Consider the following 15758-nt stretch of genomic DNA (forward strand, 5'->3'; position numbering starts at 1 on the left):
AATGGACTCCATATGGTCCCCAATGCCTCATTAGGAGTGATCCCTGAGCAGAGTCAGGAATAAGTCCTGAGAAACACTGGGTGTGACCAAAAACTGTTGGGGTTTAGAGTACGAGGTAGTTGGCATGCTTGTTTTGTCAACTTGATTTTGAGGCCACACCTGAGGTTACTTGGGGTTACTCACAATTAATGTTCAGGGAACCATGTGGTTCCAGAGTTCAAACCTGGGGCTTTTGCATGCAGAGTGATGGATATGATTCAGCTGAATGAGCCATCTTCCCAGACCCACTTTTAAAAGTTTTTAACAAGGGGGTCAGAGTGACAGCACAGTGGTTAGTAAGGTGTTTGTTTGCCCTGTGTGCAACTGGCCTGGTTTGATCCAGAACATCCCATATAGTCCTCCAAGCTTGCTAGGAGTAATTTCTGAATGTGTTGCCAGGAGTAACACCTTAGCCTGTTGGGTGTGGCCCAAAAACCAAAAAAAAGTTTTTAACCTTGATAATCACCAGATAAGGGTAGCCATTCAACTAGGCAAAATGACCCCCTAGGGCCATGTAGTCCCTTTATATGTAATACCCTCAGCACTGGTAAGGCATAGAATGCAAATAGGCCTTCTCTCCATAGATGATCTTGCCCATCAAGGCATTCAATTTGAGGCTTGTAGGTAGCTCTCTGGTAGAGGGCCTGCCTCCCAGGCATATGTTTAATCCCTGGCACCACCCCACAGGTGGAGTGCTGGCCCAGAAGCTGCAGCAGAACAAGGACTTTAAAAAATCAGGATTCAAGAGATTTGAAAGAAAACTCCAATCTGTTAGTATGGTGGCAGGCATCTTTTGGTTCACTCTGCTGGGTGACCTGGAAGTAATTAAGGCCTGAAAAAAATGTGAGAGCCAGGAAATATTCATCTTGAAGCCTGGGCCCTCGATCTGCACTCAAGAGGAGAGGCGTAGCCAGTAGACAGTTTAAGGAGGAGGGTTGGGTAAGTGATGACTAATGAGTCAAAAAAAAACTCACTTTGGGACGGACAGCTCCAAAAGAGAAACCCAGAGCTCAGGACAAGCTCCCTTAAGACCAGCATCCATAGTTGAACCTCACAGAAACTGAGGGAGAGATCATTCCATTCCCCCTCTCCACAACTTTGGAAAAAACAGCACCTAGGAGCCTCCCAGGAGATTCAAAAGACAGAGATCCTATGGCTGAAGTGAAAAGGCCGTGATTTCCAACTAGTTACTGCCCCCCCCTTAGTGGTCAAAATTCCTCAAGCCCAGTTTTTCAATAGGAAAATCAGCTATACACCCAAAAGGAGACCCTCCCCTGGCTTGAGTGAGCCAAACTCTAACACATATCTAAACCTCTTCCTTCCTTTGTGTATTTCTGACTTAGAGACAAACATTCCTATTTCTCCTGCCTAATAACAGGCTCCTTTCCCAACAGACTGCTTAACTAGGAAGTTCTGTTTAGGTTATTCTAATTTAATGACTTTACATATAAGGGGGATTCTAATCAGGGGCCAGAGTATGAATTAGTACAGCCGGGAGACACAAACCAAGTTTGATCCCCGGTATCCCATATGGCCCCAGGATTACCACCAGGAATACCCGGAGTGCAGAGTCAGAAGTCAACTCTCTGCATTGCCAAGTGAGGCCCAATAAAAATGAACGCTCTAAATGGATGGTACCAAGACCAAACAGGCATATGAACAATAAGTAAAAATAAAGAAATGATCAGACCAAATCCAAAGCCAATGACAAGAGAATCAATACCCAATCTACAACAAGCTAGACACAGAGGGGACCACTTATTCTAGCAGCCCGGGAGGCAAAGAAGGGATATGGGATGCATGTTGGGAACAGGGATGGAGGGAGGACAGCACTGGTGGTGAGAGTGGCCCTGATTCAATGTCACTATATACCTAAAATATTACTGTGAAAGGTTTGTAATTTACTTTGGTCAAAAAAATATTTAAAAAAATGGTTCTTAAAATAAATAAAGACTCTAATATTCTCCTTGGGTTCTCTCTCCTTCCCCGATATGTATAGTCCCTTGCCTTTCCCTACTGTTAACAAATAAAGCAATCCTGAGGGGGACCAGAGAGAGAGCACAATGGTAGATCCTTTGCCTTGCACGCAGCTGATTCGTGAACAGGCGGTGGTTCAAATCCCGGCATCCCACATGGTCCCCCGAGCCTGCCAGGAGTAACCCGAGTGCCACTGGGTGTGACTCAAACCCCCCTCCAAAAGCAATCCTCAATTTCAAACATGCCTCAGTCAAGTTCCTCTACCATTACAATCAACTGGAAACAATATGCCAACAAGTTCAAAGGAGGAAGGACCCACTACTGTGTTCAACCCAACTTCACTAACATATTCTCACTTGCTAGTTCCCCAACATTTTTGTTTATTCTGGGGCCATACCCCATTGAACCTGGATCAACTGGGTGCAAGGTGAGTGCTTTATATATTTTGTTATCTCTCAGGCCCCCACAACTTTCGTTTCCCATCAAAATGTTTCCTTCTGGGACCGGAGAGATAGCACAGTGGCGTTTGCCTTGCAAGCAGCCGATCTAGGACCAAAGGTGGTTGGTTCGAATCCCGGTGTCCCATATGGTCCCCCATGCCTGCCAGGAGCTACTTCTGAGCAGACAGCCAGTAGTAACCCCTGAGCACTGCCGGGTGTGGCCCAAAAACTAAAAAAAAAGTTTCCTTTCACTAGTGACACACTAGGTATCAGTATTATGAGACAAGATACATTAAAGGAGGGGCCGGAGAGATAGCATGGAGGTAAGGCATTTTTGCCTTGAGTGCAGGACGGGTGGTTTGAATCCCGGCATCACCTGAGCCTACCAGGAGCGATTTCTGAGCATAGTCAGCAGGAACCCCTGAGCACTGCCGGGTGTGACCCAAACCCCCCCAAAAAAAAGATACATTAAAGGATACATTCATTCTTGTATTTATCAAGTAGGCTAAATAGTTGCCTGCATGTGGCTCTACCACAGATACCTCCTACTCTTGACTACATTCGTGCTTAAAAACTTGACCTATAGGGGCCGGAGAAATAATATGGAGGTAAGGCGTTTGCCTTGCATGCAGAAGGATGGTGGTTCCAACCCTGGCATCCCATATGGTCCCCCGAGGCTGCCAGGAGCGATTTCTGAGTGCAGAGCCAGGAGTAACCCCTGAGCACTTCTGGGTGTAACCAAAAACAAAAAAAATCTTGACCTATAAGCATTTATGAGACTGAATACAAAAGAGTGTTAGCTATCTGTTAAACACATAGGCGCTTCGCTTACTCATTAAAATGAATAGGGGCTGATGAGGTAGTAAAGGCACTTGCCCGGCACCAATTTCAGTGCCAGCACTTGCCATTCCAGAGTCCCCTGAGTCTCACAAGGAGTGATCCCTGAGCACAGAACCAGGAGTATGTCCTGAGCACAGTCAGGCAGGCCAGGCAGGGCCCTACTCCGCCTGACCAAAATAGTCACTTCCAAAGTGTTCCCCTCAAGAGACTAGACAGTTGTTTCCATGCAGTGGCCATCTTTTATCCAAATCATTCCCTTTTCCACTGCTTCATCAGTGCTGACTCTCCATCTTTCAGAGCCAATCTGATGATTAAACGTTATCAAAATCGGGGCTGGAGAGATAGAATAGTGGTAGGGTATTTACCTTGCAAGCAGATGAACAGGACAAATGGTGGTTCTGATCCCAGCATCCCATATGGTCCTCCGTGCATGCCAGAAGCGATTTCTGAGCACAAAGCCAGGAGTAACCCCTGAGCACCACTGAGTGTGTTGACCCAAAAACAAAACAAAACAAAACAAAAACAAAAAAGAAATTACCAAAATCATGATGAAAAAGATAGGACAAGGGCTAAGATGCAGGTCTGATTCCCAGCATTGCCAAGAGAGCCCCAAAAGCAAGTCAGAAATGGCCCCAGAGGATGCTAGGGTGGTACCTCCCAAACTTACCTAAATTATCCCTAACCTACCTTTTCTTGGGGGGGCACACCCAGTGATGCTCGGGAGTTATTCCTTGCTATGTGTTCAGAAATCGCTCCTGGCTCAGGGAACCATATGGGACACCCAGGAGCAAACTCAGGTCTGTCCCAGGTCAGCTGTGTGCAAGGCAAATGCTCTACCACTGTGCTATCACTCTGGCCCCAAACCTACCTAATTATAAACAGCAGTAGTACCCTTGACAGTCTAGTATCCATAGATTAAGCTGTGGGTGGGGATGGGGACTGAGACGGCAACGTTAGCCCCCACTTCTCAGTCCTCTTGACCATCTCACTGTGTCCATTTCCTACAGCACAGACACAAACATGTGCAAAATGGGAAAAAATTTCAGTCTACAATATAAAAACTGCCTGAATCCCACCAGGGAAGGAGGGGAAAACAGGAATTTACTCCCTCCCATTTTCATACCCTCACTTCTATTTCCTGCGGGAAGGAAATTATATATTACTCCGATTCAGGAAAAAGACCTCATCACCGCTTTCTACTACACCCAGGCTCTATGTACAAGATTTTGTACAACTTCTAAAGGTCACAGATACCTAGAAATTCTAAGTGATCATCGGGAAATTAATCAGCCTTTTCCAAAACACGAAACTGCCTGAAAAATGCCAGCCTCGTTACCAGGGCCATTTTCAGGAGCACTGCTTTTAAGGGGACTGTAAACAAGAACTGGATTTCCTAAGTTTTGCTCCTTGGTGGGAGCTATGTCAATCATTTCTGGGACCCCCCTGCCATGGACTGTGACACTGGGCCATGGGTGTCTCCAGTTCTGCAGATTCAACTCATGAAATGGGCTTTTCCACCCAAGGGTGATTTCTCTTCATCTAAGTAATACTATTTCTCTAAGTCTTCATTCAGCACCTACAACACACATATTGCTGGGCTAGCTTTTCTATTAATTCTGGTTCCTCTCCCTGTCCAGCCTCCTCTCTGCCCTCCTCTCTGTCTCTTGTTCCTTTTCTCGATATTCTTTCTTTTAATAGTCCCTAATAGACTATGAGGCACACAACATGCACTCCATAAAAAAACTGCTAAACTACTGAGGGAAACTGAAATCCTTCCTACCTCAAACAGAAGCCATGGAAGAGTGGTAATATATTAAAAAAAAAAAAAAGCATTGTCTATGGATTCTCTTCGACTTCTCTAGCACTCATAACTCTTTTTTATTCATCCTGCCACAATACAGACAATCACAGAAATGAAATAAAATTGGGCCAGGGCCAAATAACAAAACCCCCAAATCAAGTTCCAATTATCTGTGTGCACTTGAGCCACAGCTATGTTTTAAACCCGGCTGACTTACAGACGGCCTTTTGCCACTTAAGAGTAGATGTGTGCTTGGGGAACGACTCACTTTAATATTTGTCTAAGGAGAATATAAATAAGGAGGCAAATCTGCTGGGGAGGGGGGCAGGCCAAGAATAATCATACAGCATTCCCAAAGTCAAACAGAAATTATTAATTTGTTAACGTATCTGCTGTTTAAAATTGGCCCACTAGTATGCTCTCCCTGCATTGGGCATAGCAAATGCTTGGCATCAAAGTCCACTCTTGCTGTTAAAGAAGGACACTATTTTATAGCCTGTTGTTTTCCTCTGCTCAGAAGTTTGGCTGGGGGGGCGGTGAATCTTTGAGCTATTTGACTTGATTCTCCCTTCCATCCTTGTTGAGTATCTATACCACACTCCAGGTTTATCTACCCACTTTCGGAGACCTTACAGATGTCAGAGACAGCTGCAAAGCCCAACCAGTCATAATTACACCCCGCAGCTCGGTCCAGAAAGCATATTTTTCTGAATGTCACCCTGGTAAACTAGGCTGTAGTCATGCTCTAAGCATGGCCCCAAATGTCCCGAGAGATAGTACAGCTGATCAGGCGCCTTGCACTCAACTGATCCCTCAACATGGCATATGGTTCCCCTGAGCTCTGTCAGGAGTGATCCCTGAGTGCAGAGCCAAGTGGAAGCCCTGAGAACCACCCAGTACGGCCCCTAAAACAAAATCAATTTACTTTGTATGTTCCCTGAAGTTTCTGCCCTAAAAGGCTGACCAATATTACAGTAGAGCTGTGCAAGATGCTGCCACTTCAAAGATGGATGCAAATATGCAGCAAAGAGCCACATTATTTCTTCCAACTACCTTGAAAATGATAAAAGGGGCCAAAGAGATAGCATGAAGGTAAGACATTTGCCTTGCATGCAGAAAGTCAGTGGTTTGAATCCCAGCATCCCATAGGTCCCGAGACTGCCAGAAGCGATTTCTGAGCCTAAAGTCAGGAGTAACCCCTGAGCGCTGCCGGGTGTGACCCAAAAACCAAAAAAAAAATGTTAAAAATGTACAAATGCGGGCCCGGAGAGATAGCACAGCGGTGTTTGCCTTGCAAGCAGCCAATCCAGGACCTAAGGTGGTTGGTTCAAATCCCGGTGTCCCATATGGTCCCCCGTGCCTGCCAGGAGCTATTTCTGAGCAGACAGCCAGGAGTAACCCCTGAGCACCCCCGGGTGTGGCCCAAAAACCAAAAAAATGCACAAATGCATGGGAATAGGAAGAATGGGCACAGAGAAGCAAGAGGCAAGGGAACCACAAATTTATTCTGTCATTGCATTTGTCACAGTATAATACCAAACATAATATTGAGGGCCAAAGAGATAGTGTAAGTCAGTGATGGCTAACCTTTTTGAGCCCGAGTGCCCAAACTGCCGCACAATGCCTGGTCCTCCAATGGCCAGTCCAGCCCTGTTGCCAGGTGAGCTGCAAAGCAGACACCAGAACACTCACCTCCCACTGCGCCGCATATCTTAATTGCAGACCTTCCCACGTGCCAGCTGCAAGGCCTTAGTATGCCACCTCTGGAACATGTGCCATAGGTCTGCCATCGAGGGTATAGGTATTCAGGCACTTTCCTTGCATGTGGCTAATACTGGACCAATATTTGCCACCATATATGGTTTCCTGGCTTCTTCAGGAGTGATCCCTGAGCACAGAATTAGGACTAGTCCCTGAGCATTGCCAGGTGTGGCCCAACCCCCCAAAAAATAAGTATCTAGGATACAACTAAATAAAAGTTATATACAGGGCCCAGAGAGATAGCACAGCGGCTTTTGCCTTGCAAGCAGCCGATCCAGGACCAAAGGTGGTTGGTTCAAATCCCAGTGTCCCATATGGTCTCCCGTGCCTGCCAAGAGCTATTTCTGAGCAGACAACCAGTAGTAACCCCTGAGCAATGCCGGGTGTGGCCCAAAAACCAAAAAAAGTTATATACAGAACATGCATTATATCTATAGATACTATAGATGCAATGATATCTACATATACATGAATATATGATATATATACATATCCGCTCATGTGATTCTCATAGACCTGTGAGGCTGAATTTGTTATCCCATTTAATAGATGAGAAAAATGAGGTTCAAGGGGTTGTTTAGGGGGAGAGGGTGGGCCATACCCAGAAGTTTTCAGGACTACTCCTCACTCAAGTGCTTGAGGAACCCTTCAATGTCAGGAATTGAACCCAGGTCTCTTGCAAGTGTCTTCCTTACATCCTGTATTCTGTCTCTGGCTTTAAGAAGTTTTGGGGGCCCGGAGAGATAGCACAGCGGCGTTTGCCTTGCAAGCAGCCGATCCAGGACCAAAGGTGGTTGGTTCGAATCCCAGTGTCCCATATGGTCCCCCGTGCCTGCCAGGGGCTATTTCTGAGCAGACAGCCAGGATTAACCCCTGAGCAACGCCAGGTGTGACCCAGAAAACCAAAAAAAAAAAAAAAGAAGTTTTGGGTTGCTAGCGCGTTATAGCACAGTGGGTAGGATGCTTGCTTGGAATATCGCCAACCTGGGTTCTATTCCCACTATCCCATATGGTTTTTCAAGCCTGCTATGAATGACTGAGTGCAGAGCCAGAAGTATACCGGGGGCACAGTGTAGTGTGGCCCTCCAAAATTAAAAACCGAAAAATGTTCTGTTTTGTTTTGGGAGCACACCCAAAGGTACTCAGGGGTTACTCCTGGCTCTGTGTTCAGAGATCACTTGTGATAGAATTCAGGGGACCACATTAAGAATTTTTTTTGGTTTTTGGCTCACACCCAGCAGTGCTCAGGGGTTACTCCTGGCTCTGCGCTCAGAAGTCACCCGTGCCAGGCTCGGGGGACCATATGGGATGCCGGGGTTTGAACCACCATGCTTCTGCATGCAAGGCAAATGCCCTACCTCCATGCTATCTCTCTGGCCCCATCCCCCTTTTTTTTCGGTTTTTGGGACACACCCAGCAGTGCTCAGGGGTTACTCCAGGCTCTATGCTCAGAAATCGCTCCTGACAGGCTTGAGGGACCATATGGGATGCCCGGATTAGAACCACCATTCTTCTTCGTCAACGGCAAATGCCTTACCACTGTGCTATGTCTCCAGCCCCTCCAGCTTAAGATTTTAAGTGGCTTGTGGCCTGTCGCATCAATAGAGAAAACTGTAACTCGACTATATCTGGGGCTAGAGCAATAGCATAGCAGTAGGGTGTTTGATTTAAATGCAGCCAACCCAGGACGGACCCCGGTTCTATTCCTGGCATCACATATAGTCCCCCAAGCCTGCCAGGAGTAACCCCTAAGCACCACTGGGTGTGACCAAAAAAATCAAACCCCCCCAAAAAAGACTGTATGTGTCCAAAGCTTTCTAATTAATTCCCATGCATGTAGAAGTTTGAGACCCACCATGACATTAACCTAAATGCACAGCTGAACCAACCAAGTTAGATGGCACAGAGCTTTGTTAGTAGAAGGGACTTTCACCTCTAGGATCCAGCACACACTGACTCATTCCGGGGATCAAAATCACTAGTGGTGGGCTTGAAGAGATAGCACAGCAGCATTTGCCTTGCAGGCAGCCGATCCAGGACCAAAGGTGGTTGGTTCGAATCCCAGTGTCCCATATGGTCTCCGTGCCTGCCAGGAGCTATTTCTGAGCAGACAGCCAGGAGTAACCCCTGAGCACTGCCCGGTGTGGCCCAAAAACCAAAAAAAAAAAAAAAAAGATTTTGGGCCTGGAGAGATAGCACAGCAGCGTTTGCCTTGCAAGCAGCCTATCCAGGACCAAAGGTGGTTGGTTCAAATCCCGGTGTCCCATATGGTCCCCCGTGCCTGCCAGGAGCTATTTCTGAGCAGACAGCCAGGAGTAACCCCTGAGCACTGCCGGGTGTGGTCCAAAAAAAACAAAAAAAAAATCACTAGTGGTGTGCACTTCTCTAAAGAACATGGAAAACTGAAAATCTTCTTGTTCTCCAACAATCTAATGAAGCCCAATTGTACCCTTAAATGGCACAAAACAACAACATTTCTAGGCATATCTTAGTAGTGAGGTAACCAAATTTAGTTTCGGAAAAGCCCCAAACACAAAGTTGTTTCTCCTATCCTTCAGTACTCTCTATTCTTCATGGCTGCTTAGCTTATTAAGGTCTTCTAAAATCGAAATGAAGACATATATTCTGCCTCACACACACTCACCAGCCACTCCGAAAATTGCCACATTTTACAAATAATAAATCACCTCTCTCCCGATTCATCACAATTCAGTGACCAGGGAAAAATCTGCCCTTGACAGATGGTCACGTTTTAAGCAATTATCTATTTTGAATGTTTTAGGGGTAAAGGGTGGCTTCTTGCTTTGGAAAAAAAAGGACACAGAACAGCTTATCTGAATTATTATACAAGCAGCGTTAAATTTTATTCTTGACCAGAATTCAACTTCACCTCACCAAAGTGCGTTTTCATCATAAAAGACCACTTTTAACTTATGAATAGTAAGAAGAGAGACCATTTAGCAAAAGAAGAGTTTTTACATTATTTTAAGGATGACCATTCAAAAACCTGGCATGTGTGTGAGATTATATAAAACACAGTACTAGGAACCTAGTGGCAGAAAGGTAGATTACCTCTGATTACCTCCCTCTTTTTAGCCATCCTGATGCTGAGCAGTCTTGCCAGCATACACTCACACACCTAATTGGAACTTTCAGAAATGTCCTTGGTTTTGAAAAAGTCAAACAAACAGGCTCAGGTCTCCTCTCCTCCCCCAATCATCAGTGGCTTCTCCCCTTTCCTGTCTAACTGAACCCCCAAATGTCCACCTTTCCCCAGCATTCCTCTGCGCCTCTCTATTGTTTGCTTTCCCACCTGATTTAGCTGTAACTCCTCTCTCCACCCCAGATTCTGGCTGAGCTAGAAAACAACTTGGCTCTTGATGGAAGCTCAGTGTCACCCAAAATCCAGCTGAGCCTCGAACCAATGAAGCATCCCAGCTGCCCAAACCCTTCAGAGGAACCTCTCCACCATTCCCAGATCATCACCATGCTGGGCCCTAGGTTCTTGGCTACTGTTCTTTATCCTATGGCTCTAAAATTCCCTCCTTTTAGATCCCTCTATCTAGGGAGTCCCCACCAATTGCAGACTGAGAAAAACATGGATATACACAAGTGGATATACTCTGTTTGAGGCCATTCTACCCTATGACCTGAAGATTTCTTCCTTTCTTCTGAATCCTTGCTTTGACCCAGTCAAGCCAATGTCTACTCCCTGGATAAGGGCTATGATAGGCAATTTGTGACCTTCCTTACACCAGTTCCAGCTGACTGTCCATCTGGGGCTCATTTCCCCCACTTCCTTACATTCTGTATATTGCCACCTGTTTACTGTATGTGTTTTCTCTTTCCTTTATAGGCGCTTAGATTTATATGTCTGCCTAACTTCCACTTTCTCTTCAACCTAAGATCATCCCAAGCTCACTGGCCTCTTACCAGCTCTATCTTAAGGATTCTTGCAGAAAATTTGAAAAAGTAGGGTGGGAAAAATAGTAAGGCACTTGCCTGGCACGTGGCCGACCAGGTTTGATCCCTGTATGATTCCTCTAGTCACTGAGAAGAGCAATTCCTCAGTACAGAGCCAGAAGGAACCCCTGAGCATTACTAGGTGTGTCCAGAAAAAAATCAGAAAAAAAAAACAATGAAAATAAAATCACCACTGCTCTCAAGATTGTTCAGTTCCACATTTTCAGAGTTGGTCCTAACATAGGACCAGATATGCTCACATTTCTTACCCCTTCACTGCTCTTGCCAACTTCTCTTCCTGCCTTTCAAGGTCAGGATTCTCTCATACTCCAGCTCCTCTGAAAGAAGCCCCTCTTTAGAACTCATAATCTTGAGTCATTACATCCTGAGCCCTCTGATGTCTGTTCCTCATCCCTGTAGCCCCCTCCCCAGGTGGTGAGCTCCACAAAGCAGAGACCCTTGGAGGAAGCGTCTCTGCCCCCCCCCAAGAAAGTCTAAACCACCAGAAAAATGCTCTTGTCTCTTTCCTTCCCCTCTCCTAGCAAGACAAAGTAGCCCAATCTGGGGCCAGAACGATTGTACAGCAGGTAGGGTATTTGCCTTGCACAGAGCCACACTGGGTTCGATCCCTGGCATCCCATAAGGTCCCCCAAAGCATGTGTAGGAGTAATTCCTGAGTGTAGAACCAGGAATAACCCTTGAGTACAACCAGGTGTGGCCCAACAAAGTTCAACCCAAACCACTGCATGTGTCCCTGGTACAGCCAGCACGCCTCTGGAACTCCTTTCCACTACGTTCCAATCCAGACTCCAACAGAAGAGAGCTTGCCAAGGACTCAGCTTTCCTCTGCGTATCCTACGCATCTTTTGTTTCAAGAACTAGTCCCTCTTAACCCAGACACCAAAGGCTCCACATCTTCCTCCTCCTCTGCTGACTTCTTCGAACCAGAAGGGAAAGAAACCTACCTACCTTTACTGCCAAGCTGGTACCCATCATTTGACCTCGTAAAAGTCAGTCAAAGCCAGGCTCTGTGCTGCAGCACCTGTGTCTCCTCCTCCACATCCAGCCCAAGGCCTCTAAACAAAAGTGGAGTTTGCCTATCAATAAGCGCTTGACCTAGGAGAGTAGTGTCTCCCCAAAATCTACCTACTGTGAACCTACCTATCACCTCCCTTCCCCATCCTACTATCTTTGCTTTGTCGTTGTTGTTTTGGCCATATCCAATGGCGATGCCAGGAATTCAACATGAGATGGCCAAGAAAGACAAGTAACCACTCAGCCGGCTCTACTGTCACTCAAGTCACTTAACTTTGCCTAATCACCCAATTTTAAATGTTTCCCGCAAGTTCTTGACTGTACCTGGGGACCCAGGGTAGTTCTCTAAATTAAGTAACCCCATGTGCCCCTAGGAAAAAACTTTTTCTAGACCCAGAGTCCTCTTCAGCATCCCCAGGTGTCACCCCAAACTCTGCCCCTCACTGTGCTGCCTGCCACCGAGCCCATCAGAAAGTTACTTCTAGTCCAGCCTGCAGGAACAGGCCAGGTAAACTGAGAACCAGGTGACCTTTAAAAGTCTCTTCCAACCTTGGGCTCGTATTGGCAACCTAAAATCATCTGCCCAAGCCAGATCGAGCCTCCATTCATTCCCCTAGCAAACGTTTTCCCCAGCACAAGTCTGAGAAACAGTGTTGCAAGTTGCAAGAACCACAGTGAATCGGGCAATGCTCTCACCCACAGCTGCACCCCAGAAGGCTCCGCAAATATCCGGACCACCGCACTCCGACCTCGGTGGCCCGGGCCAGCGGCCACCTAAGGGTCGCTGCGCGAAGTTAGTGAGCCCCCCTTGCCACTCTCTAGTGGTCAAAGAGGCCCTCAACTCTGGCTCCGACAGGCCCTCGCAAAGGACGAGGGTCCTCACCACCGGCTCTAGGAGACAGCAAGCATGAGAGCAAGTATCGCATCGACAGCTTGGACCGGCCACCACCGGACATTTCTGAACAATATAACACAAACAGTGCTGCTAGTGGGGTGGGGGGAGGTGCGGGCGGAAAAGCCAGGGCACCCCCACCGGCCTGAGCTGCGGGCCTCTGGAGTGTGCGGCTCTGAGCACCCCTCCCGAGCCGGCCCCCCGGACTTCATCTTTCCCGTGCCCCGATCTCCCGCACCTCCGGAACACCAAATCCCCAGCCTAGGTGCGGCCGGCTCCTCCCAGGCTTGCCCCGGACGTCCCTCCGGCCCAGCCTTCCTCTCGGCGCGGGACCCCGGTAAAGGGCACCCCCGTCAGAGTCCGGCTCACCTCCCGCTCCCTGGCCCGGCCCTCCCCGCCGGGCGCTCCGGCCAGGCTCTGTCCCGCAGCCGAACCTCCCGGAGCCCAAATCCACGAGGCCCGTCGCGGGACCCACCCCCCACCCTTGCCTTCTCCCCGCACCTCGTCCTCCATGCACCCGGCCCCCGGGGCTCGGCGTCGTCCTCGTCCGGGCTCGTACCGCCCCATCGGGGGCTCCACCCCCCGCCTGCCCCCGCCCCCCAGGACGGCCCCCTCCCCACGGTGCAACGCCGACGCCCTCTGCCCCGGCACGGGACTCCCTTTGGCCTCCGTTCCCCGCCCAGAAGCGGCGGCGGCGGCAACGGCGGCGCCGGCCCCAGCAGGAGCAGCAGCGGCGGCGGCAGCGCCGCCCCGGCCCCGCCCCGCCGCCCGCCGGAGCCCCACGCCCCGCCGGCCCGCCCCGCCGCCGGACTACTCCCCCAGAAGCCCACCGCGGGGCCCCCCCGCACCCCCCAGCCGCGATCCGCTCGAATCCAGCGCCGCCGGGCCTGCTGTCCGCGCCGCACGCCCCTTAGGACCTGGGGTGGGGGAGCCCCGGGGTTCGCGGCCAGCCATCGCCCGCCTCCTCCCGGGGCTGGGGGATTGCCCCTGATCCCCAAACCCGGCCCCGTAACCGGAGCTTCCCTCCTTCCAGCGCTCGGCTGCGCTCTCAGACCCCTCGCTTCCAGGCCTGGCGCGAAGCGGGCGGAGAGCTGGCAAGCCGGATCTTCCCCCCTGGGCTGGCCGGGGCGAGTGAGGCATGCCCCCCAGCTCGTCCGCCGGCCCTGGAAGCCCCCCTCCCCGCCGCGGCCGGCCCCGGCAGCCCCCGCCCCAACCGCGAGGGCAGCGGAGCCAGGGCGCTCCGAAGTCATCCCCCGCCTTTTTTCCAGGGACTCGGATAATTGCCCCTGCCCCCATCCCCGCACTCCCACTCCCGAACCCAGGCCCCGGCACCACCTAGGGGTACCCCTTACCCTATGGTCACGCACTCCAACACCGGGGAGAAAGCCGCCCTAAAGAGCACCCGCTGCACCTTCCCTTAGAGGTTGGAGGAGGTATTCTCCGGGTGTCTTCAAGACTTCATCGCGGACAGTTACCCCCCCCCAAAAAAACCCACACACACAAGCCCCTTCTCACCCTGCCCTGCTGATCAACCGCCCTCCGGATCGTGGGGTTCTGGGCTGGCTGGAAAGGTGGTGGTTGGTGGGGGGTAGGTAGTTAACCAAGATCGTAGCCTCCACCTCCCTTTTCCAGAAGTGGGGTAGTAGCAATGGTTACCCCCCCACACCTCCGGATCAACCCGACCCCCAGTTTCCATGGAGACCCCCGCCCAGCCAACAAGACTCTGAGATCGCGGCGAACAAGTCTCACCTGGCTGCGGGCGGAGGGGGCAGAGAGGCAGGAGGGTCGGGCCAGGGATAGGGCACCAAGGTGGGAAGTGGAGGGGAGCTGTCCCGAAGGGAGGGGCGAGGACGAAGCGAGCTCCGGGGAGCGCGACGTCCGGGAACGCTGAGGACGGCGCCCCCGGGGGGCAGAGCCTGACGGTCCCCGGGCCAAGGGACCGGGGCTGTGCCAAGGTGCCAGACCCTTAGGCAGGCGCGGGTGGGGTACGGCGGGCAGCCGATGAGAAAGCCAGGGACTCCAGAGGGGTGGGGGGCTGAGGAGAGGGGGCAGAAAGAGAGAGAAAAAAGACGCACCTGTTCCCGGGTCGGCTCCGCGGGGAGGTTCAGGCCGCCACCCGGGTTCCCTGAGATTCCCCGGCCAAGCGTCCCCCGCGGAATATTAGCCCCGATCCGACGCCCCCCGCCACCCTTGCACGCCACCGACCTCCTTCCTTCTCCTCTCTCGCTCGCTCTCTCCGCGGCGGCGGCGGTCGGACTCTAGGAACTGAGAGGAAGAAGGGAGGGCTCGGCAAAGCGGAGGAGACAGAGCCACACACTGGCAGCAGCCGCGGCGAGCGAAAGAGTGAGGGGGAGAGCGGTGTGTGTGTGTCTGTGTGTGCGAGCGCAGCCTGGGCGAGTGGGTGCCGCTCGCAGGGCGCGCCGGGAAGTGCAGTCCGGCCGCGTCCACGGGCGGCGCTAGCCCCCGCGCCGCCGGACTACAACTCCCAGAGTGCCGCGAGCCCGGGGGGGAGAGGAATAGGGAGGCGGCGGCGAAGGGTGGGGGGAGCGAGCCCGAGAGGGAGGGACGAAAGCCGGGAGCAAGCCGGCGGCGGCGAAGGGGGCAGAGCCAAGCAGCCCCGGTGACACTGGGAGGGGAGGGGAGGAGGAGGGGATCGCGGCCAGGACCGAGCGGATTCCGGAGACCTAGGCAGCGGTGGCTGCAGTCAGCCGGGCAAAAAGAGCTCCACTCCCCGGAGAGGCGGAGACGCTCGATCTGAGGGGCTTCCAGAGACCCATGCCGTCCCCCTTCAACCTCGACGACCCTTCCAAGAGGGAGGTTGAGGAAAGGGAAAAATCTGGGGCGCCGGGGCCAAGGGGTTCACTCCACTCTCTCTCTCCCTAGGCTCTCCGCCTTGTGCCCCATCTGACTTTCTCAGGCCACTGGTGCCCGGTTTCAGGGAGCAAAGGCAGAAAGAGACCCCAGATCTCCTCTGCAGGAAGGCACTACACAAATGCATTCAGTCCCCTTC

General features: G+C 51.0%; 1 protein-coding gene across 1 annotated transcript in view; it reads right to left on the reverse strand.

Annotated features, from left to right (window-relative positions):
- BCORL1 (BCL6 corepressor like 1) overlaps positions 1-15055 on the reverse strand; it is a 90005-nt gene extending 74950 nt beyond the window's left edge. The window contains exon 1 of the mRNA XM_049766721.1: positions 14824-15055. The gene's annotated coding sequence lies outside the window, so the exon portion shown is untranslated. The remainder of the gene's footprint in view (positions 1-14823) is intronic.
- Positions 15056-15758: the final 703 nt, after the last annotated feature.

Source organism: Suncus etruscus, chromosome X (assembly GCF_024139225.1).
Source record: "Suncus etruscus isolate mSunEtr1 chromosome X, mSunEtr1.pri.cur, whole genome shotgun sequence".
Classification (NCBI taxonomy): domain Eukaryota; kingdom Metazoa; phylum Chordata; class Mammalia; order Eulipotyphla; family Soricidae; genus Suncus; species Suncus etruscus.